This window comes from Coregonus clupeaformis, chromosome 37 (genome assembly GCF_020615455.1).
Source record: "Coregonus clupeaformis isolate EN_2021a chromosome 37, ASM2061545v1, whole genome shotgun sequence".
In the NCBI taxonomy this organism is placed as follows: Eukaryota; Metazoa; Chordata; class Actinopteri; order Salmoniformes; family Salmonidae; genus Coregonus; species Coregonus clupeaformis.
Genome location: NC_059228.1, coordinates 25,354,226 through 25,377,455, shown reverse-complemented (window position 1 = coordinate 25,377,455; position 23,230 = coordinate 25,354,226). Strand labels below are relative to the sequence as shown.

Here is a 23,230-nt window from a genome sequence, read left to right as displayed (position 1 = left end):
TTGTCAGAGCACCTTATCGATCACAGCACCTGTACACAGCCATTCTGAAATTAGCCCACCCAACTACCTCATCCCCATATTGTTATTTATTTTGCTAATTTGCACCCCAGTATCTCTATTTGCACATCATCTTTTGCACATCTATCATTCCAGTGTTAATACGAAATTGTAACTAGTTTGCACTATAGCCTATTTATTGCCTTACCTCCATAACTTACTACATTCACACACACTGTATATATATTTTCTGTTTGTATTTTTGACTTTATGTTTTGTTTACCCCATATGTAACTCTGTGTTGTTGTTTTTATCGCACTGCTTTGCTTTATCTTGGCCAGGTCGCAGTTGTAAATGAGGACTTGTTCTCAACTGGCTTACCTGTTTAAATAAAGGTAAAAAAAAAAAAAAAACATTAAAACATTAAAAAACTCAGCAAAAAAATTTATGTCCCCTTTTCAGGACCCTGTCTTTCAAAGATAATTTGTAAAAATCCAAATAACTTCACAGATCTTCATTGTATAGGGTTTAAACACTGTTTCCCATGCTTGTTCAATGAACCATAAACAATTAATGAACATGCACCTGTGGACCGGTTGTTAAGACACTAACAGCTTACAGTCGGTAGACAATTAAGGTCACAGTTATGAAAGCTTAGGACACGAAAGATGCCTTTCTACTGACTCTGAAAAACACCCAGGGTCCCTGCTCATTTGCGTGAATGTGCCTTAAGCATGCTGCAAGGAGGCATGAGGACTGCAGATGCGGCCAGGGCAATAAATTGCAATGTCCGTCCTGTGAGATGCCTAAGACAGCGCTACGGGGAGACAGGATGGACAGCTGATTGTCCTCGCAGTGGCAGACCACGTGTAACAACACCTGCACAGGATTGGTACATCCTAACATCACACCTGAAGGACAGGTACTGGATGGCAACAACAACTGCCTGAGTTACACCAGGAACGCACAATCCCTCCATCAGTGCTCAGACTGTCTGCAATAGGCTGAGAGAGGCTGGACTGAGGGCTTGTAGGCCTGTTGTAAGTCAGGTCCTCACCAGACATCACCGGCAACAATGTTGCCTATGGGCACAAACCCACCGTCGCTGGACCAGACAGGACTGGCAAAAAGTGCTCTTCACTGATGAGTCGCGGTTTTTTCTCACCAGGGGTGATGGTCGGATTTGCGTTCATCGTTGAAGGAATGAGCGTTACACCGAGGCCTGTACTCTGGAGCGGGATCGATTTGGAGGTGGTGGGTCCGTCATGGTCTGAGGCGGTGTGTCACAGCATCATTGGACTGAGCTTGTTGTCATTGCAGGCAATCTCAACGTTGTGCGTTACAGGGAAGACATCCTCCTCCCTCATGTGGTACCCTTCCTGCAGGCTCATCCTGACATGACCCTCCAGCATGACAATGCCATCAGCCATACTGCTTGTTCTGTGCGTGATTTCCTGCAAGACAGGAATGTTAGTGATCTGCCATCGGCAGCGAAGAGCCCAGATCTCAATCCCATTGAGCACTTCTGGGACCTGTTGGATCGTAGGGTGAGGGCTAGGGCCATTCCCCCCAGAAATGTCTGGGAACTTGCATGTGCCTTGGTGGAAGAGTGGGGTAACATCTCACAGCAAGAACTGGCAAATCTAGTGCAGTCCATGAGGAGGAGATGCACTGCAGTACTTAATGCAGCTGGTGGCCACACCAGATTCTGACTGTTACTTTTAATTTTGACCCCCCTTTGGTCAGGGACACATTATTCAATTTCTGTTAGTTACATGTCTGTGGAACTTGTTCAGTTTGTCTCAGTTGTTGAATCTTGTTATGTTCATACACATATTTACACATGTTAAGTTTGCTGAAAATAAACGCAGTTGACAGTGAGAGGACATTTCTTTTTTTGCTGAATTTAGTTGCTATTTCGTATTTTGGCTGTCAGCCTGTTTTTGGAGACTTATTTGCCTCACCTTTCTTTTATCGTGTTAAGTCCGTTGTTTTGTATCCTGGCTTCGGGACCACCAGTAAAGAGCCTTGTTTCACCATCTCTGCTTACTGGCTACTGTCTATCCTGCACCGCACCTGGGTCACACCTCACACCAACCCTTACACACTAGGTGAATCATCATTAGAAACGTATAGTGTTAATATCGTTTCAGCACTAACATCCTCCAGTCCATTCAGACAGAGTACAGTAAAGGCAAAAATGAATGGCAACCGATTGTAAATGGCTTATGATGACCTTCACACTGCTGCTACCCTTAGCTGAGAGTAATCTTGATTGAGGGATAACACTTCTGCCTACTGTGGAGATACTGACGACCATTCACTTATTTTCACTGAAAGCATTTTCAGTTAGGACTAGGATTATTTTCACCTGTGCAATAGCCTATTGATTGGATTAATATTTTAATGTGTTCATTATTTATAAAATAGACATGGTGAGATTAGAGTATGTTACATAACCTTGTCAAAGGTAATTGCTCTCATTCTTAATCTAAGTGTATATGACCCTATAGAAACTAAGGTGTAGACTAGCATGATCCTGTGTGTCTTTACTGTCCCTCCGCACCCCTCTGTGTAGTAGGAGTTGGTCAGGTTTAGCTGCTCTCTCAGACGACGTGGACAGGGGGAAAATACAGATTTACCCGACTTCACCTTTACTGCCCGCGTAATAGGATTACTGCTTAACGTCAAGAGCATTTGCTCAGGCAGAGTGAGAGAGAGAGAGAGAGAGAGAGCGTCTGAATTTCAACGAATAGTTGGTTTCTGTAGGCTATGTGCTGTGCGCAGCTGAGTTTCGATGCTTGATAATCGTGCTTGCCAACAGAAACATACTAACTCGTACAATAGTTGTTATTTCTGGCCACGGAGTCTCCCTTTCAAGTGTAGGCGAGAGACAGGGGGCGGTCGAGGGCTGATGTGCTTGTGTGAGGACGTGTTCTAGTGTCAGTTGGCGTCTGTGACAGTCCGAATAGGATTTGTGTGCTTTTGGAGACAACATGGTAAGACATTATTTTACGTTTGATATGACCGTTGTAATATTTTGACTTCAGTAAGGGAATAATGTATAGAGGTAGTTCAAATGTATTGGAACGTTTGTTGCCTGCCGCCGTTGTAATATATAGGCTTCTATAAAGTGTTTATTTGTTTGTTGTGTGTGGATCTATGCGCTAGTCCTTTCAAATAAATTGACTAAATGCAGTGTATAATCATTGCAGTATAGGGGGATGCCAGTAATAAACCATTATAACGTGATAATAATTATTAGCACTATATTTTATAATTGACATTGCATCACCATGGTTAAACTACTCTACCCAGAGTAGACTACGGTTCCGTTAATCTCTTGAAAGTGAAGTTTTAAATCACACTGAGCGCATCAGCGTTCACATTGGATTACGCAAGGGTGATATCCAATTAGTGTTAGTGTTTTACTGTAAACTGCAGCTGCAGGCAAAACAAAGAGTTGTTTCACGATCATCAGTCGCTTTCATCACTTCATGTCTCCCAGAGTGGAATACTCCGTGCTTTTGTTTTATGCAGAGAAGCATCCAAAAATCACACATTTCTCCACGGAGGCACTAAGCTATAGCGCCTTCACGCGCATGGGTCTGGTCTCTCTCCCTCTCCCTCGCTCTCTCTCGCCTGTGGATTTACCTCAAGGATTGAACAGCCCAAACACCTTCTGTAGCCCAATTCATGGCAGCTACCTTCCATTCGTATTTTTTCTGATAAATATTTAGATACTGTTTATTTCTATCGAAAATTGGATACAACTGCGTCACTTTGATGTGCATGCACCACGTGCACAGGTCAAGTTTAACGTTTCAGTTTAAAGTTTTAATGTCACATGCACAAGTACAGTGAAATGCCTTACTTGCAAACTCAAAACCCAACAATGCAATAATCAATAACAATGTAATACTAGAAAAAAACCGACATGAGAAATAAGAAGAAATATGAAGAATGCAATAAGTAAGTAAGTAAGCATACTATATACAGGGTCAGTTCCAATGCCATATTTACAATGTGCATAGATACTGGAGTGATGGAGGTAGATATGTATAGGGGTAAGGTTACTAGGAAACAGGATATAAGATAAACAGAGTAGCAGCAACTTTTTTGTGAGTGGGTGTGCATGTGTGACGTGGCGATTTGAGCATTTACATTTTGGTGGAGCAAATAACAAATTAAAATTGCATGCCAGCAAAGCCACAACACAACACTAAACAATACATTAATTGCACTATAACGGTGACAAACGGTGCCCACAAACTGTTAGGGCCTACATAAAGCTGTCCCAACAGCAGAGCTTTCTATTCAGCACCATGGAGTGAATCCTTACCAGCACTACACCTGGCTATCAGCGGAGCCTTGTCTGGCAGCGAAACAGTTAATTCAGCCTCATTTACTGCCTTTTTAAAAAACATAGCTGATATGGCTGACTTGCTTAAACAAATGTGGTTTCCACTGACAATTGAGATGCGCAAACTATGGCATAAGGGAACGATGAGCAGATAAGAGACAATCCGTAATTTCGATTAAGACATTATTGAGCAAGCTAAGATGGACATAGTCAATATAACTATTTGTTCAGCACTTTTTAAATGTACAGTGACAGAATTCAGAATATGGGCCTTACAGTTTTTTCCCTGTACACCAAGTCAGAACCATAGGATAAATAAAGGGAGCATATAAGTAGACAATGAAACCTCTTACAATATCCGATGATGACATTTCTCTAAAACAGGCTATAGGCTACATTTGAACCACCAAGTCAAACAGTAGTCTAAGTTATGAGGAGGAAAGGGACCAAATTATTAGGGTGAGGCATATGGGCTACTAACAGCTTACTACACAACATACACTTAGTATTACTTTCTCAGCTACAGTATACATACAGTTGAAGTCGGAAGTTTGCATAAACTTAGGTTGGAGTCATTGAAACTCGTTTTTCGACCACTCCACAAATATATTGTTAACAAACTATAGTTTTGGCAAGTCGGTTAGGACATCTACTTTGTGCATTACACAAGTAATTTTTCCAACAACTGTTTACAGACAGATTATTTCACTTATAATTCACTGTATCACAATTCCAGTGGGTCAGAAGTTTACATACACTAAGTTGACGGTGCCTTTAAACAGCTTGGAAAATTCCAGAAAATGATGTCATGGCTTTAGAAGCTTCTGATAGGCTAATTGACATCATTTTAGTCAATTGGAGGTGTACCTGTGGATGTATTTCAAGGCCTACCTTCAAACTCAATGCCTCTTTGCTTGACATCATGGGAAAATCTAAAGAAATCAGCCAAGACCTCATAAAAATAATTGTAGACCTACACAAGTCTGGTTCATCCTTGGGAGCAATTTCTAAATGGCTGAAGGTACCATGTTCATCTGTACAAACAATAGTACGCAAGTATAAATACCATGGGACCACGCAGCCGTCATACCGCTCAGGAAGGAGATGCGTTCTGTCTCCTAGAAATGAACGTACTTTGGTGCAAGAAGTGCAAATTAATCTCAGAACAACAGCAAAGGACCTTGTGAAGATGCTGGAAGAATCAGGTACAAAAGTATTTATATCCACAGTAAAACGAGTCCTATATCGACATAACCTGAAAGGCTGCTCAGCAAGGAATAAGCCACTGCTCCAAAACCGCCATAAAAAAGCCAGACTACGGTTTGCAACTGCACATGGGGACAAAGATCGTACTTTTTGGAGAAATGTCCTCTGGTCTGATGAAACAAAAATAGAACTGTTTGCCCATAATGACCATCGTTATGTTTGGAGGAAAAAGGGGATGGCTTGCAAGCTGAAGAACACCATCCCAACCGTGAAGCACGGGGGTGGCAGCATCATGCTGTGGGGGTGCTTTGCTGCAGGAGGGACTGGTGCACTTCACAAAATAGATTACATCATGAGGAAGTAAAATTATGTGGATATATTGAAGCAACATCTCAAGACATCAGTCAGGAAGTTAAAGCTTGGTCGCAAATTGTTCTTCTAAATTGACAATGACCCCAAGCATACTTCCAAAGTTGTGGCAAAATGGCTTAAATACAACAATGTCAAGGTATCCGAGTTGGATGACCGTTCAAAACGTATTTTCCCAGTCAGATCTTGTTTTATTTCGAGTTCCCAGTTGTTTTGAACTCACTGAAGTCTGAGATTTCCCAGTTACGAGTTTCCAGTTTTTTTGAACGGTGCAGAAGTCATGCTGGATTGACAGCATGGCCAATGTATTCAACCTTTTCTGGCCCATGGTGTTGCGTGTGAATTTGTATCCATTTAAGCTTGGAAAAGAGACCCTTAAACCCAGACTTGGACCACACACCCTCTCCACCGAATAGCAGGCAGGGGAAGCAAAATAGTGATTGATTTGCAACGCAAACACTGATTCCTTCCAAACCACTAATTGTTGAATTTGCGATTTCTAACTTGTTGTGTAATGTTTATGTCCAATGGCCAATGAACACCAATACGGTTTGTTTATAATTTCACTTCATATGACAAGGATTGAAAAGGATTTTCCAGTAGATTGTCGACGTGATTCATGATGATGACTGCTTGTCTAGCTTGCTAGCTAAGATTTTGAAAGTATGATGTTGACATGATCAGTCCAATCAAATCAAATCCAATCAAATTTGATTAGTCACATACACTTGTTTAGCAGATGTTATTGCGGGTGTAGCGAAATACTTGTGCTTCTAGCTCCGACAGTGCAGTAATATCTAACAAGTAATTTCTAACAATTTCACAACATATACCCAATACACACAAATCTAAGTAAGGAATGGAATTAAGAATATATACATATATGGACGAGCAATGACAGAGCGACATGGGCTAAGATACAGTAGAATATTATAGAATACAGTGTATACATATGAGATGAATAATGCAAGATATGTAAACATTATTAAAGAGATCAAAGCTACGGTAGCTATAACGTGATTTGACGTCATTTTATCCGTGGCCAATGACCTTGAGCCTTCTTGTATGGGCACCTCTAATGTAAATCTATGGCAGAACCCAAGGGGACTTGAACTTTCTAGCTCTCCCTGTAGATTTCCATGTAGATAGTGTCCCCATGACTGACAGAACACTGAGCCAATCACAGCGCACATAGAGAAGATTACCAACCCCTACACTCTGTATTTTCCACTGGCTGCCCCTCCACCACAAAAAGCACTGAGCTAGGCTGAAACACCTGTATTTTGGAGCTGCCTTACTCAAGAAAGCAAAAAAGAGACCATGTTTGTATGCGGCTTTATTAACTCAATATTGTTTTATTTTTTTACATTGTTTGCAAACTGATATGTGACACATATTAGTGCCAAAATAACATGCAAAACAGGCAAAACAAAATATATATATATTTTTTTAACTAAACAGGTGGGGCTCAAAACAAGCTCTGCCCCACCTGCCCTGAATGACGGGTCACCACGGGTGTGTGTAGGGTCAGTATAAATGTACAGTGCATTTGGAAAGTATTCAGACCCCTTGGCTTTTTCCATATTTTGTTACGTTACAGCATTATTCTAAAATGGATGCAATTATTTGTTTTCCTCATCAATCCACACACAATACCCCATAATGACAAAGTGAAAAAATATTTTTTTTAATTTATGCAATTGGAGTCCACCTGTGGTAAATTCAATTGATTGGACATGACTTGGAAAGATACACACCTGTTTATATAAGGTCCCACATTTGATAGTGCATGTCAGAGCAAAAACTAAGCCATGAGGTTGAAGGAATTGTCCGTAGAGCTCCGAGACAGGATTATGTCGAGTCACAGATCTGGGGAAGGGTACCAAAAAATGTCTGCAGCATTGAAGGTCCCCAAGAACACAGTGGCCTCCAGCATTCTTAAATGGAAGAAGTTTGGAACCACCAAAGACTCCTCCTAGAGCTGGCCGCCCGGCCATACTGAGCAATCGGGGGAGAAGGGCCTTGGTCAGGGTGGTGACCAAGAACCTGATGGTCACTCTGACAGAGCTCCAGAGTTCCTCTGTGGAGATGGGAGAACTTTCCAGAAGGACAACCATCTCTGCAGCACTCCACCAATCAGGCCTTTATGGTAGAGTGGCCAGACGGAAGCCACTCCTCAGTAAAAGGCACATGACATTCCGCTTGGAGTTTGCCAAAAGGCACCTAAACACTCTCAGACCATGAGAAACAAGATTCTCTGCTCTAATGAAACCAAGATTGATCTCTTTGGCCTGAATGCCAAGTGTAAATTCTGGAGCAAATCTGGCACCATCCCTACGGTGAAGCATGGTGGTGGCAGCATCATGTTGTGGGGATGATTTTCAGCGGCAGGAACTGGGAGACTAGTCAGGATCCAGGGAAAGATGAACGGAGTACAGAGAGATCCTTGATGAAAACCTGCTCCAGAGCGCTCAGGACCTCAGACTGGGGCGAAAGTTTACCTTCCAACAGGACAACAACCGTAAGTACACAGCCAAGACAACGCATGAGTCACTTCGGGACAAGCATCTGAATGTCCTTGAGTGGCCCAGCCAGAGCCCGGATTGAACCCGAACGAAGATCTCTGGAGAGACCTGAAAATAGCTGTGCAGCGACGCTCCCCATCCAACCTGACAGAGCTTGAGAGGATCTGCAGAGAAGAATGGGAGAAACCTCCCAAATACAGGTGTGCCAAGCTTGTAGCGTCATACCCAAGGACTTGAGGCTGTAACAGCTGTCAAAGGTGCTTCAACAAAGTACTGAGTAAAGGGTCTGAATACTTATGTAAATGTAATATTTTATTTTTTTATACATTTCTGAAAAGTTGTTTTTGCTTTTTCATTATGGGGTATTTTGTGTAGATTGGTGAGGAAAAGTTATTTAATCAATTTTAGAATAAGGCTATAACATAACAAAATGTGGAAAGTCAAGGGGTCTGAATACTTTCCGAATGCACTGTATGTGCATTTTATGTGTGAGTGAGCAGATGATGGAAAGAGTGTGTATGTGAGTGTGTAGGGCCCTGTGAGTGTGCATAGATACAGTTAAAGGTCAGTAAAGATACAAGGTTAACTCAGATAGTTCATGTAGTGATTTTGTTAGCTATTTATCAGTCTAATTGCTTTGGATAGAAGCTGTTCAAGAGCCTGTTGTTGCCAGACTTGATGCACTGGTACCGCTTGCCGTGCGGAAGTAGAGAGAATAGTCTATGGCTTGGGTGGTTGGAGTCGTAACAATTTTCCGGGCCTTCCTACCACACCACCTGATATAGATGTCCTGGATAACAGGGAGTTTGGCCCCAGTGATGTACTGGGCTGTCTGGGCACCACCCTCTATAGCGCCATGAGATCGAGGGCAGTGCTATTGCCATACCAGGAAGTGATGCAGCCAGTCAAAATGCTCGCAATGGTACCGCTGGAGAGCTTTTTCAGGATTTGATGGCCCATTCCAAACTTTTTCAACCTCCTGAGGGGGAATTGGCGCTGTCGCAGAGCACATGCCCCTTTGCCCTTCCAGTCTCCAAATTGCCCTTTTCAGGTGGTGGTAAAATATTTATTTCTATTCCTTTTTTGTCATTGTTGTTCGGAACCCACTGCCCGCAAGTCGTCATGATGTTTTCAAGTTCGCCACCCCCCCTTCTGTCCATTGGTTCCACCTGTTGATATGCCCAGTACAGAGCTCACACTCGCCCGGTTGCACTTTTTTCCCAGTCTGCCCTGTAAAGAAATTGTGCACGGTCGGTATCCAAACAGCACTCTGACCCAATGAGAAAGGGGAGAAAATAAGGGTGGCCAATCATATTTTAGGGGGGGGGGGGGGCTGGGACCGCTGCCACCCCTCTGATAATGCCCCTGGTTCACATGTAGTCCTACATTATCGTCAATGCTTTCAAAGTTGTTCGTGTGTTGGCCTGCATGCATGTATTCCGAGAGGGATTCGAGAAAACAGGAAAAAGAGATGAGGGCTTGAGCCATCGTGCCTCCATTAAACCTTAAATGAGTTGACTTGTCCCAGAGAGCAGCCATGGTCAGCCTTGGTTAGCCCGACAAAGGACGCCACACAGTGAACGCAATGGCGTCCTAGATTGCTAGGATGCGGAGCCCGGAACATATTTGGTGAAAAGTCCTAAGGTTTAGGCTTGATTGATATTGAAGGCATTCCTATAATCCGTTACTCCTTGTCTGTCCATCTGGATTGTATAATGTGAAGAAACCTTCTGAACTTTTCTCCAAACAGGCACATACAGTGGCTTGCGAAAGTATTCACCCCCCTTGGCATTTTTCTTATTTTGTTGCCTTACAACTTGGAATTAACATGGATTTTTGGGGGGTTTGTATCATTTGATTTACACAACATGCCTACGACTTTGAAGATGCAAATATTTTTTATTGTGAAACAAACAAGAAATAAGACAAAAAAACAGAAAACTTGCGCGTGCATAACTATTCACTCCCACAAAGTCAATACTTTGTAGAGCCACCTTTTGCAGCAATTACAGCTGCAAGTCTCTTGGGGTATGTCTCTATAAGCTTGGCACATCTAGCCACTGGGATTTTTGCCCATTCTTCAAGGCAAAACTCTGCTGCTCCTTGGTTGGGTTCCGCTGGTGAACAGCAATCTTTAAGTCATACCACATATTCTCAATTGGATTGAGGCCTGGGCTTTGACTAGGCCATTCCAAGACATTTAAATGTTTCCCCTTAAACCACTCAAGTGTTGCTTTAGCAGTATGCTTAGGGTCATTGTCCTGCTGGAAGGTGAACCTCCGTCCCAGTCTCAAATCTCTGGAAGACTGAAACCGGTTTCCATCAAGAATTTCCCTGTATTTAGCGCCATCCATCATTCCTTCAATTCTGACCAGTTTCCCAGTCCCTGCCGATGGAAAAACATCCCCACAGCATGATGCTGCTACCACCATGCTTCACTGTGGGGATGGTGTTCTCAGGGTGATGAGAGGTGTTGGGTTTGCGCCAGACATAGCGTTTTCCTTGATGACCAAAAAGCTAAATTTTAGTTTCATCTGACCATAGTACCTTCTTCCATATGTTTGGGGGAGTCTCCCACATGCCTTTTGGCGAACACCAAACATGTTTCCTTATTTTTTTCTTTAAGCAATGGCTTTTTTCTGGCCACTCTTCCGTAAAGCCCAGCTCTGTGAAGTGTACGGCTTAAAGTGGTCCTATGGACAGATACTCCAATCTCCGCTGTGGAGCTTTGCAGCTCCTTCAGGGTTATATTTGGTCTCTTTGTTGCCTCTCTGATTAATCCCCAACTTACCTGGTCCGTGAATTTTGGTGGGCGGCCCTCTCTTGGCAGGTTTGTTGTGGTGCCATATTTTTAATAATGGATTTAATGGTGCTCCGTGGGATGTTCAAAGTTTCGGATATTTTTTTATAACACAACCCTGATCTGTACTTCTACACAACTTTGTCCCTGACCTGTTTGGAGAGCTCCTTGGTCTTCATGGTGCCACTTGCTTGGTGGTGCCCCTTGCTTAGTGGTGTTGCAGACTCTGGGGCCTTTCCGATCAGGTGTATATATACTGAGATCATGTGACAGATCATGTGACACTTAGATTGCACACAGGTGGACTTTATTTAACTAATTATGTGACTTCTGAAGGTAATTGGTTGCACCAGATCTTATTTAGGGGCTTCATAGCAAAGGGGGTGACTACATATGCACGCACCAATTTTCCGTAATTTATTTTTTAGAATGTTTTGAAATAAGTAATTTTATTCATTTCACTTCACCAATTTGGACTATTTTATGTATGTCCATTACATGAAATCCAAATAAAAATCCATTTCAATTACAGGTTTTAATGCAACAAAATATGAAAAACTCCAAGGGGGATGAATACTTTTGCAAGGCACTGTAACTCCTACTATGGTTTACAGTGGTAGGTTTCACTGTAGCTTGTCTTGCGTGCTGTTTGGTGTCAGTATTCGCTGAATATGTTCTAGGCTTCGCATTCTAGCGATCTAGGACGCAATAGCATTCATTGTACGGAGTCCTATTTATGGCTAGCCTTTGACATTCTCTACGCATCCAACCCACAGTATAGGACTACATCAGCAGGATGTGTTTAGTATCTGAGTTAAATGAATTATATTCTGCCTGATTTTACATTGACTTGTGTTATCCCTGGTTTTCTAAACCTCTACTCTTGTTAAGACTATTCATTAATAACTATTGACAAGGAGGTTTTGTCGGTAGTTGAGTGTTGTATAGTCTCCCTCAATAAATCTCAATGCAAGTCAGAAGACATATGACATTGAGTTTATAATGAAGCGATGGAATTCAATTAAATCTGCAATGCGACACACACAGAATGCGTATAGCCTAAGACAAAATCATTCCCTTACATTCTCCGCCTTATACCCAGTGCACAGTTTGAGAGTTCTGGACTGCACCAAAGGAGCTAGATGACTGGTGCCAGGTCTTCAGTACATTACATGAGGACAGCCTTACATTACTCCATCTTTATTGTCAGTAAGAGAAGAGGAGGCTCAAGGCATCTTAAGATACAGTATTAATAAGGTGAACCAATGAGGTTATAATGCTCTGATAACTAATCAGAACCAGAGGCTATACATTGTCCATTCTGATAAAATGAAGTACTCCTTTAGATTTATGAATGTACAGTAGAGAATAGCATAGCATAGGGAATGATGGGTAAACAAAAAGTCCTAAAAACACCAGTATTCAAGATGGCCTCACTCTACATATTGTGCAATGGGGAATTTTCTTTCTTTTCATCAAGATGCTATGAGAGCCAAATAGATATTGAAGACAATGTGTGTTCTGATTGTTGTTGTAGTTGTAGTTGTAGTAGTAGTAGTAGTAGTAGTAGTAGTAGTAGTAGTAGTAGTAGTAGTAGTAGTAGTAGTAGTAGTAGTAGTAGTAGTAGTAGTAGTAGTTTGCACTTGTGATTCATTGCCTCTTCATTATTACCCTGGGCTCACGCGAGGGAGGTGTGCGTGTGTATGTTATAAAACACAAATTAAAAAGGGTTGGAACACTCCCATGACTAACAAATGGTCCCCTCTCATCTCATCATTACTAAGCGATGACAAGTCTGAGACATATTACAGTGTTATTAATTTAAATGAAGCATTTATGTTTTACCTCGTGTGGGTTTTTCTTATTTTCTAGAAATATTTCCCTAAAGCGAACACTTTGAGGTATTCTCAGTTTAAATGTGGCTGTTTGAATGTTGTGGCAATGGTCACATTTAGGTGTTGTTCAGTTGTTTTGAGTGCTGACATAACAAAGACCATATCACATGGTGTTGTGTTGAACATTTGTATGGTCCCAGTGGGATTTAAGTCAGGGTCATTGACCACTGCCAGAAATATGGTAGGATGACAATAACCATGTGGTGACAGAAGCAATTATAAGGAGGTCAAAATATTACAGTATATGCAGGATATGACCTTGTGAGGTCACATATACAGTAGCCTCTTACTGTTAATAATAAAAACTCCAGGTTCAGAAGGTGATGGCGTTACGCACAATCCAAAGTGACATTTTGCAAAATGTAAGGGAGCTTTCAGACAATCCCCCACCGTCCCACTTATCAGCCAGCACAGATGATTGTATTCATATGCTCAATGTACACCTCAGGGAAGCCATTCCACCAGTAGTTGATGACACCCATGGTCAGCGATACCTGAAATGATTTCACTCTGTCCGGATGTGGAGACGGAGACGAGACGGGATCGCTAGAAAGACTTGTCCTCCCCCCGGTGTTTCAATTTCCCCAGACGTTGTGTCAGACGCAGGTCTGTATTAGGATCAGACCTCTTTTGCGTGCATGCCACGTTTATCAAGAAGGCTAGATAGGGTTGAGCACCCTTATCAAATCAGCCCATAATCAGACGTTCAGGGACATTAGACTGTCTGGTGCTACTCTGCCACCTGGAGTGGCCTGGAGTAGGAACAGATGCATGGGACAGGGGCACGAGATCAAAGGTTATTAATGACAGCAGCGGAGGGTTCATATCAGGGCAGGGCTGATTGTGGGTAGATCATGAGGACTTCATGAACATTTTCCAGATGGAGTCTTGCTATCTCTATCTCTTAACGTCTATCTTCCACAATACTTTGGCGATACAGAGTGAATCCACCCCTAAGTGATTGCAGTTCTTACAGTGCCTTGCAAAAGTATTCATCCCCCTTGGCGTTTTTCATATTTTGTTGCATTACAACCTGTAATTTTAATGGATTTTTATTTGGATTTCATGTAATGGACATACACAAAATAGTCCAAATTGGTGAAGTGAAATGAATAAAATTACTTGTTTAAAAAAAAAATCTAAAAAAAAAATTATGGAAAAATTGTGCGTGCATATGTATTCACCCCCTTTGCTATGAAGCCCCTAAATAAGATCTGGTGCAACCAATTACCTTCAGAAGTCACATAATTAGTTAAATAAAGTCCACCTGTGTGCAATCTAAGTGTCACATGATCTGTCACATGATCTCAGTATATATACACCTGTTCTGAAAGGCCCCAGAGTCTGCAACACCAAGCAAGCGGCACCATGAAGACGAAGGAGCTCTCCAAACAGGTCAGCGACAAAGTTATGGAGAAGTACAGATCAGGGTTGGGTTATAAAAAAAATATCAGAAACTTTGAACATCACACGGAGCGCCATTAAATCCATTATAAAAAAATTGAAAGAATATGGCACCACAACAAACCTGCCAAGAGAGGGCCGCCCACCAAAATTTACGGACCAGGCAAGTAGGGGATAAATCAGAGGAGAAGGAGCTGCAAAGCTCCACAGCGGAGATTGGAGTATCTGTCCATAGGACCACTTTAAGCCATACACTTCACAGAGCTGGGCTTTACGGAAGAGTGGGCAGAAAAAAGCCATTGCTTAAAGAAAAAAATAAGCCAACACGTTTGGTGTTCGCCAAAATTCATGTGGGAGACTCCCCAAACATATGGAAGAAGGTACTCTGGTCAGATGAGACTAAAATTGAGCTTTTTGGCCATCAAGGAAAACGCTATGTCTGTCGCAAACCCAACACCTCTCATCACCCTGAGAACATTATCCCCACAGTGAAGCATGGTGGTGGCAGCATCATGCTGTGGTGATGTTTTTCATCGGTAGGGACTGGGAAACTGGTCAGAATTGAAAGAATGATGGATGGCGCTAAATACATGGAAATTCTTGAGGGAGACCTGTTTCAGTCTTCCAGAGATTTGAGACTGGGACGGAGGTTCACCTTCCAGCAGGACAATGTCCCTAAGCATACTGCTAAAGCAACACTCAAGTGGTTTAAGGGGAAACATTTAAATATCTTGGAATGGCCTTGTCAAAGCCCAGACCTCAATCCAATTGAGAATCTGTTGTATGACTTAAAGATTGCTGTACACCAGCGGAACCCATCCAACTTGAAGGAGCTGGAGCTGTTTTGCCTTGAAGAATGGGCAAAAATCCCAGTGGCTAGATGCCAAGTTTATAGAGACATACCCCAAGAGACTTGCAGCTGTAATTGCTGCAAAATGTGGCTCTACAAAGTATTGCCTTTGAATAGTTATGCACGCTCAAGTTTTCAGTTTTTTTTTTTTTCATAATAAAAAATATTTTGCATCTTCAAAGTGGTAGGCATGTTGTGTAAATCAAATGATACAAACCCCCAAAAAATCCACGTTATTTCCAAGTTGTAAGGCAACAAAATAGGAAAAATGCCAAGGGGGGTGAATACTTTTGCAAGCCACTGTACTTCCCTCAATATCCCCTTTGTATGTCGACACATGTGGGTAGGCCTAGCCTTGGACTGTCCATTTGGTATTGTCACAATATGTTTTGCTAAATTAGTAGTCTAACCACTTTGAGCTAGCTGATCCAAAGATCATGCTGCCTTTGTGTGGTCACACACACACACACACACACACACACACACACACACACACACACACACACACACACACACACACACTGTGGAGTAGTTCAGTGGCCTGCATAAAGAGACGTTCTATAGTTCAAAGAATCATCACGTTGTCTGTGCTTAAGGGGTTCCAGCCATCCACAGACGGTGAGATATGTGAAGTTAATGGGATGGGGGTCAAAGATGCCCATTAAAGTTCTTGCTTCCAACCGATTCATTTAATGTGCTTGGACTGAGGTTTTGAGGGATTACTATGACGTAGTTCTAATTGGAATGTAACTCCCAGGTTGGAAGTAGCAAATAGCTCCCTTTTTCATCACAAATGTATGGAGCCCTCTCTGGTTGCTAGCATAGCAGATCCATTGTACCCTCTGAAGTGCTCCCCAAAAGTGTAAGAGGTAAGTGAACACTGATGCTTCATTGAAACAGACTTTGCCTATCACTTTTTTAGTGAAGAGAAGTGGTTGACTTGAATACTAGATATGTTTAAGGTTGGCGGTTTTCAGCTGAGATTGAATGGTGGCAATATGATTGAAATAAATTGGAGTAAAAAAAGCTCTTAAAGGCATTTATTGTGCAAGACCTTGTTCTCTTTCACTGTCAATGTCAGGTCTGGTACGTATTCTTGCAGATGTCATTTATTTTTTATGTGACCAAACCATTCAGCTCTTCAGTGAGATGGTGATCTATGCTGACTATACTTAACTGTTTTGGTAAGGTAGAGGTTATGTTGAATGTTGGTCATGCTATGGAAGCCCTGGTAGAACTAGGGGCATTGTTAAAGAGTCTGCTTGTGTGTGGCTCAGCCAGGAGCAGACTAGCAGCAAAACATAATATATTGAGTTATCATGCATTATGCATTGCAATCATACCAGTCAGCTAGCAAGTTTGTGTATTGACTAGCTTCTCCTGTAGGGGTTATGGGCAGCTAAAATGTTAATGTTATGTCTTTGCTACAGCATGTGTACCCATCTATTTCACATTGCATTTGATGATTAATATCCTTCATTGTGAAGAATGACAACAACCTTTATATGTGACTCATTTCAGGAAACTAGGCATATGTCGCATGTCACTACTTCACAGGAGAGGCATTTGAACGTAAACATATATTTGTTAATCAAAATGCGTTTTTCTGGCAGAAATGCCATCTGGAACATGTGAACTTTAATGTGCCTTAATAACAACCTTGTATGCCATCTGTAAATACAAATACATTGTTAAATTATGAGCCTAGTTTAACCACGGAAAAAGACAGGAACCTTCCCACTAGCCATAATTTGCTGACATAATGGATGGGCTGGACATGCCGAGAGATGAGTTCAAATTGGTCTGCCATGTAGCATGCTTCTGTCTATAATGTGAGCTGGTCAGTATGTGTCGGAAATCCTTTCTAACTCTGCTTTTTTGAAAGATATCACGAAAGAACTGTAAAAGTGTTGCTAATGCTCTTCTAATAGGCCCTTTTCACGTGACGTCAGACAACTTCCGTTCTGCCGCGATGCAGGTTATGTTTACATCCGGTGTCGCTTAGGAACGCTTAGCTAGTAGCACATCATTATGGAGTTCACCCAGTCCCTTTCACATCTGCCACCAATACGACTTAACGACGTAGAACGACTTGCTGACAAGTGGTCCCTTACTTCAAGATCGAAGCTTGATAAAGGCTACAAGTTCTTCGTTGAAGGTTACCTGTTTGATTATGAAGGTACGTGTTTATCTTTATTTAGCTTAAATTAGCCCTATGCTAGCGAAGGTTATGAGCATTTTCAATAAATAAAACTGAAGAAGCTTCTAAGATGGATGAGGTTTAAAACGCCAAGTCTTTTCACAGAGAGACCAGTTACTCCAAATCGTAGTATAAAATAGTATTTTTACTTAACTGCCATATACTTTTACTTTTTTTGCCAAACAGATACATGGTTACTCTTATTTGTAATACTAACCAGGAGAAGGACGGCAGGCATAGTCGTGATCGTTTGTCACTGCAGGCAAAGCACCCTCTGTGCTGTCAGGCATCTCATGATCAGAATCATCCAGGACAGCAACACCAAGACGCTTTCTTGCTCGCTGGTAAACTGACTCCCGAGCTTGTGAGCCGCCTCCTATATGTGTGAAATTAACCATATGCTTGTCATGATACATTTTGGTAATCACTTTTCAGTCCCTAAAATGACAAAATGTAGCAGCTATATTGCATCAGGATTAAATTATTAAACATTTTGTACAAGTAATATATTATTGGATTACAGTAGTATTACGTTTAACGCTGTCTACCTATCCTTACCCCAATCATTCCAGTGGAATCTAGACGGCACTGATCCCTGTTTAATACGGATCCGTCCACTGGCCGATGTGTATCTATCCTCAGGGGGAAAGTGCTGACTGCAAACAAAGGTGCTCCCACGAAGAATCTTAAAACTTGGTCCCTCATCTCTCCTGATCGCCCTCACCCAACGGGCACGTATTTCTCCATCAACAGGGAAATCGTGGAAAACTCAGATACGGGAATTTCTGTTTGTTGTTTGAACAAAATGGTACACTGCAATAGCATCTTCTCGAAGATTGTGCCATGCTTCGGTGTTGGATGGGATACTGTTGCGATACAGACACCGGGAGAAAAGAAACAGCTAAATTAACATTCAGCTTTGACCAGGAATCAATATTTATCTAGCTATCATGCACAACAGTATTTGAATAGGTGAGTTACTATACATTCATGAATAAACTAACTGCCTAACAAAGGGTTAGATAGCTAGCTAAGTAAACTTGTTACATTACAGCCAGGCAGCAATGTAACGCTACCTTTTAACGTTATCGGTATCTGGTACTAAGTTGTTGTTAGCTAACGTTAGCCCACTTTTAAGTAACTAAGGCAGTGAACAATTATGAATTAACAATAACGTTAGCAAGTTACAAACCATTGCATATACGTAAACATTATTACTATTAACTTTACTAATTTAACTTAAACGTACCTTTTGGAATTTCTTCAAGTAGCTAGCTTGCTAGTTAGTGGTCAACAGTTGTATTTTCGTTGAGAAGTCTCAGGTTACGGGCGAACGGAAGTGAAGTTAACCTGCTACGCGGAAAGGCGGAAGTTAGATGACGTCATCGTGAAAAGGGCCTATTTTGTCAGAAAGTTGTTTACATTGCAAGTTAAAGTGTACTGTTAGCTAGCTAGCTAACTTTAGTTGGCTGGCTCGCTAGCTAACTTTACGTGTATGATCTGTGTAGTAATGTTTTTTGTATCTCAGAAATCCATTTGCATTGCTAGTTATAGCCTAATGTTAGCTAGCTAGCTAACATTGAACCTAGTTGGTTCGCTTTAGCTACCTGCAGATTCATGTATGGTAGTAATGTTATGAGTTGGGATTATGGTTCATTGTTTAGCTAGCTAGCTAGCTAGCTACATGTCTAAACAAAAGACTCCACTATGCAGGTAACCATTTCACTGTACCGTTTATACCTTCTGTATACTATGCATGTGACAAATAAACTTTAGAAACAAATAGATTTTATTTGATATAGTGTGTGTTTACCAGAGACAGTAATGTGAAGAACGACATGACCTGCACCAAAGTCAAATTAGATATAACGTTATGCCAATGAGACAGTGGAATGCCCTGCTTTTATTTCGTCACACTCACAACTGCAAGTTATTTTCTGTAATTAGCTCGCCATTCACTTGTGAATAATGATCTTGTTGTGAGTTTATTTTCCTGTAATAATGAATACAAATTAGCTTAAGTTAAGATGTTGTCAGCTATGATATGGTCATTATTTGAACTGGCTAGCCAGCTAATGTAACTTTAGCTAGCTAGCTAACAAGCTAGAAACAAACCAAAACATTGTTTAGAAAGTTGCTTTTAGTTGCCTGGTTTGCCAAATTGACAAATACTAAATTCATTTTTAAACGGATGGGTTTATTGGTGTTAAAATAATTAATTAAAATAATGTTCATGATGTCACTGCGACAACTGATAAGACATGTCGATAGACGTAGTATAAACCAGCCTTTAGTCTTGAAATCTTTGGTTGTTTAGGACACTACCATTCTCACTCTGTTTAGCACATGGGGGGGAATTCTTAAAGACATGGGTGGGACTAAAGCTTAAGAGGGTGTGAATGATGCTGAATGGGTGTAGACAAATAAGAGCTCTCCATAATGTGAACCGAAACATTCAAGGGCCATTTTCTCAAAAGCGGGGTTACAAGTTTATCAACTTTCAAAGCAGAATTAGTTTCCCATTATTCCACCACTGTAGTGTATGATATACCATTTTCTAGCTCCGAGTCTCTACTTTTATCCAATGTAAAAACACAATTTCAAATGTTGCTACATAACACCGAATCGAGCCAGTCGGTCACACATGTCAAAAGAGCTCTTTGCAAAGCCTCTGGAAGCCATTGGAAACATGACACATCTGACCAGTAATTATTGTTTTTCAACAGGTGTTGAGTGTACATTTCCCATCAATTATATGTGTCCTAGGCTGCTTCATCGTACTGTAGGTTTAAATGAAGTGGTTTTGATGGTTTAATGCCTTTGAAGCTTCAATGCCTTCTTACAAAATGTGATTATGTTGCTGTCTATTGATGTATTCCTGCCCACTCCTTTTCAAGCGAACAATGTTCACCAGATCAATTCTTTAATCAGCTATTACAGTTGAAGTCGGAAGTTTACATACACTTAGGTTGGAGTCATTAAAACTTGTTTTGCAACCACTCCACAAATTTCTTGTTAACCAACTATAGTTTTGGCAAGTCGGTTAGGACATCTACTTTGTGCAAGACACAAGTAATTTTTCCAACAATTGTTTATAGACAGATTATTTCACTTATAATTCACTGTATCACAATTCCAGTGGGTCAGAAGGTTAAATACACTAAGTTGACTGTGCCTTTAAACAGCTTGGAACATTTCTGAAAATGATGTCATGGCTTTAGAAGCTTCTGATAGGCTAATTGACATCATTTGACTCAATTGGAGGTGTACCTGTGGATGTATTTCAAGGCCTACCTTCAAACTCAGTGCCTCTTTGCTTGAGATCACTGGAAAATCAAAAGAAATCAGACCTCAGAAAAAAATTGTAGACCTCCACAAGTCTGGTTCATCCTTGGGAGCAATTTCCAAACACCTGAAGGTACCACGTTCATCTGTACAAACAATAGTACGCAAGTATAAACACCATGGGACCACGCAGCCATCATACCGCTCAGGAAGGAGACGCGTTCTGTCTCCTAGAGATGAACGTACTTTGGTGTGAAAAGTGCAAATCAATCCCAGAACAACAGCAAAGGACCTTGTGAAGATGCTGGAGGAAACAGGTACAAAAGTATCTATATCCACAGTAAAACCAGTCCTATATCGACATAACCTGAAAGCCCGCTCAGCAAGGAAGAAGCCACTGCTCCAAAACCGCCATAAAAAAGCCAGAGTATGGTTTGCAACTGCACATGGGTACAAAGATCGTACTTTTTGGAGAAATGTCCTCTGGTCTGATGAAACAAAAATAGAACTGTTTGGCCATAATGACCATTGTCATGTTTGGAGGAAAAAGGGGTACTTGCAAGCCGAAGAACACCATCCCAACCGTGAAGCACGGGGGTGGCAGCATCATGCTGTGGGGGTGCTTTGCTGCAGGAGGGACTGGTGAACTTCACAAAATAGATGGCATCATGAGGAAGTAAAATTATGTGGATATATTGAAGCAACATCTCAAGACATCAGTCAGGAAGTTAAAGCTTGGTCGCAAATGGGTCTTCCAAATGAAAAATGACCCAAAGCATACTTCCAAAGTTGTGGCAAAATGGCTTAAGGACAACAAAGTCAAGGTATTGGAGTGGCCATCACAAAGCCCTGACCTCAATCCTATAGAATATTTGTGGGCAGAACTGAAAAAGTGTGTGCGAGCAAGGAGGCATACAAACCTGACTCAGTTACACCAGCTCTATCAGGAGGAATGGGCCAAAATTCACCCAACTTATTGTGGGAAGCTTGTGGAAGGCTACCCGAAACGTTTGACCCAAGTTAAACAATTTAAAGGCAATGCTACCAAATACTACTTGAGTGTATGTAAACTTCTGACCCACTGGGAATGTGATGAAATAAATAAAAGCTGAAATAAATAAACTATTCTGACATTTCACATTCTTAAAATAAAGTGGTGATCCTAACTGACCTAAGACAGGGAATTTTTACTAGGATTAAATGTCAGGAATTGTGAAAAACTGAGTTTAAATGTATTTGGCTAAGGTGTATGTAAACTTCCGACTTCAACTGTAAATAGTGACTGCTAGGGTCACAATTTCAAGCATTCTTCGGATTGAAGTATCAGTAATTCAATCATGGGGTGAAGCTTAGTTCGAAACCTCTCCTCACAATGACTGATTTGTGATTACAACAGATTGACTTCCACAGCAAGTATGTTAAGCCACACATTAAGTAGAGGAAATCTCGCCAAAAGTCAAAGTGCTTTGTTAGGAGTCAGTGGTTAATGTTTAACGCCCATTGTACTGAGCTTAGTTCCTTGTGAGATGGATACTAGGCCTACATTGGGATGCTAAGCAGTGAGCCAGAAAGGCACCCACATGGGTTTAACTCCACAGGGTTTAGAGCTTTGGAACGTGGTCATGAGATGAATCAGACAGAGGGATTATAAACCTCAGAGATCTGCAGCTCTGTCAGTGAATTTAAATGAAAACCTTCCCCAGCAGAAACAAAACATTGTACACAGTGTTGCATCTGTCCCTTTAAATCAAATCAAATTGTATTTGTCACATGCGCCGAATAAAACAGGTGTAGACCTTACAGTGAAATGCTTACTTACAAGCCCTTAACCAACAATGCAGTTTTAAGAAAAATAAGTGAAAGTCAAAAATAGCAGCAGTAAAATAACATTAGCGAGGCTATATACAGGGGTTACTGGTACAGAGTCAACGTGCGGGGGCACAGGTTAGTCGAGGTAATTGAGGTAATACAGTGGGGAGAACAAGTATTTGATACACTGCCGATTTTGCAGGTTTTCCTACTTACAAAGCATGTAGAGGTCTGTAATTTGAATCATAGGTACACTTGTGTTATGCTGGAAGACCCAGCCACGACCCATCTTCAATGCTCTTACTGAGGGAAGGAGGTTGTTGGCCAAGATCTCGCGATACATGGCCCCATCCATCCTCCCCTGAATATGGTGCAGTCGTCATGTCCCCTTTGCAGAAAAGCATCCCCAAAGAATAATGTTTCCACCTCCATGCTTCACGGTTGGGATGGTGTTCTTGGGGTTGTACTCATCCTTCTTCTTCCTCCAAAACACGGCGAGAGGAGTTTAGACCAAAAAGCTCTATTTT

General features: G+C 41.5%; 1 protein-coding gene across 1 annotated transcript in view; it reads left to right on the top strand.

The window, feature by feature from the left end:
- Positions 1-2,725: 2,725 nt before the first annotated feature.
- Positions 2,726-23,230, top strand: part of LOC121553438 (protocadherin-15-like) — a 273,628-nt gene continuing 253,123 nt past the window's right edge. The window contains 1 exon segment of the mRNA XM_041866538.2: positions 2,726-2,996. The gene's annotated coding sequence lies outside the window, so the exon portion shown is untranslated.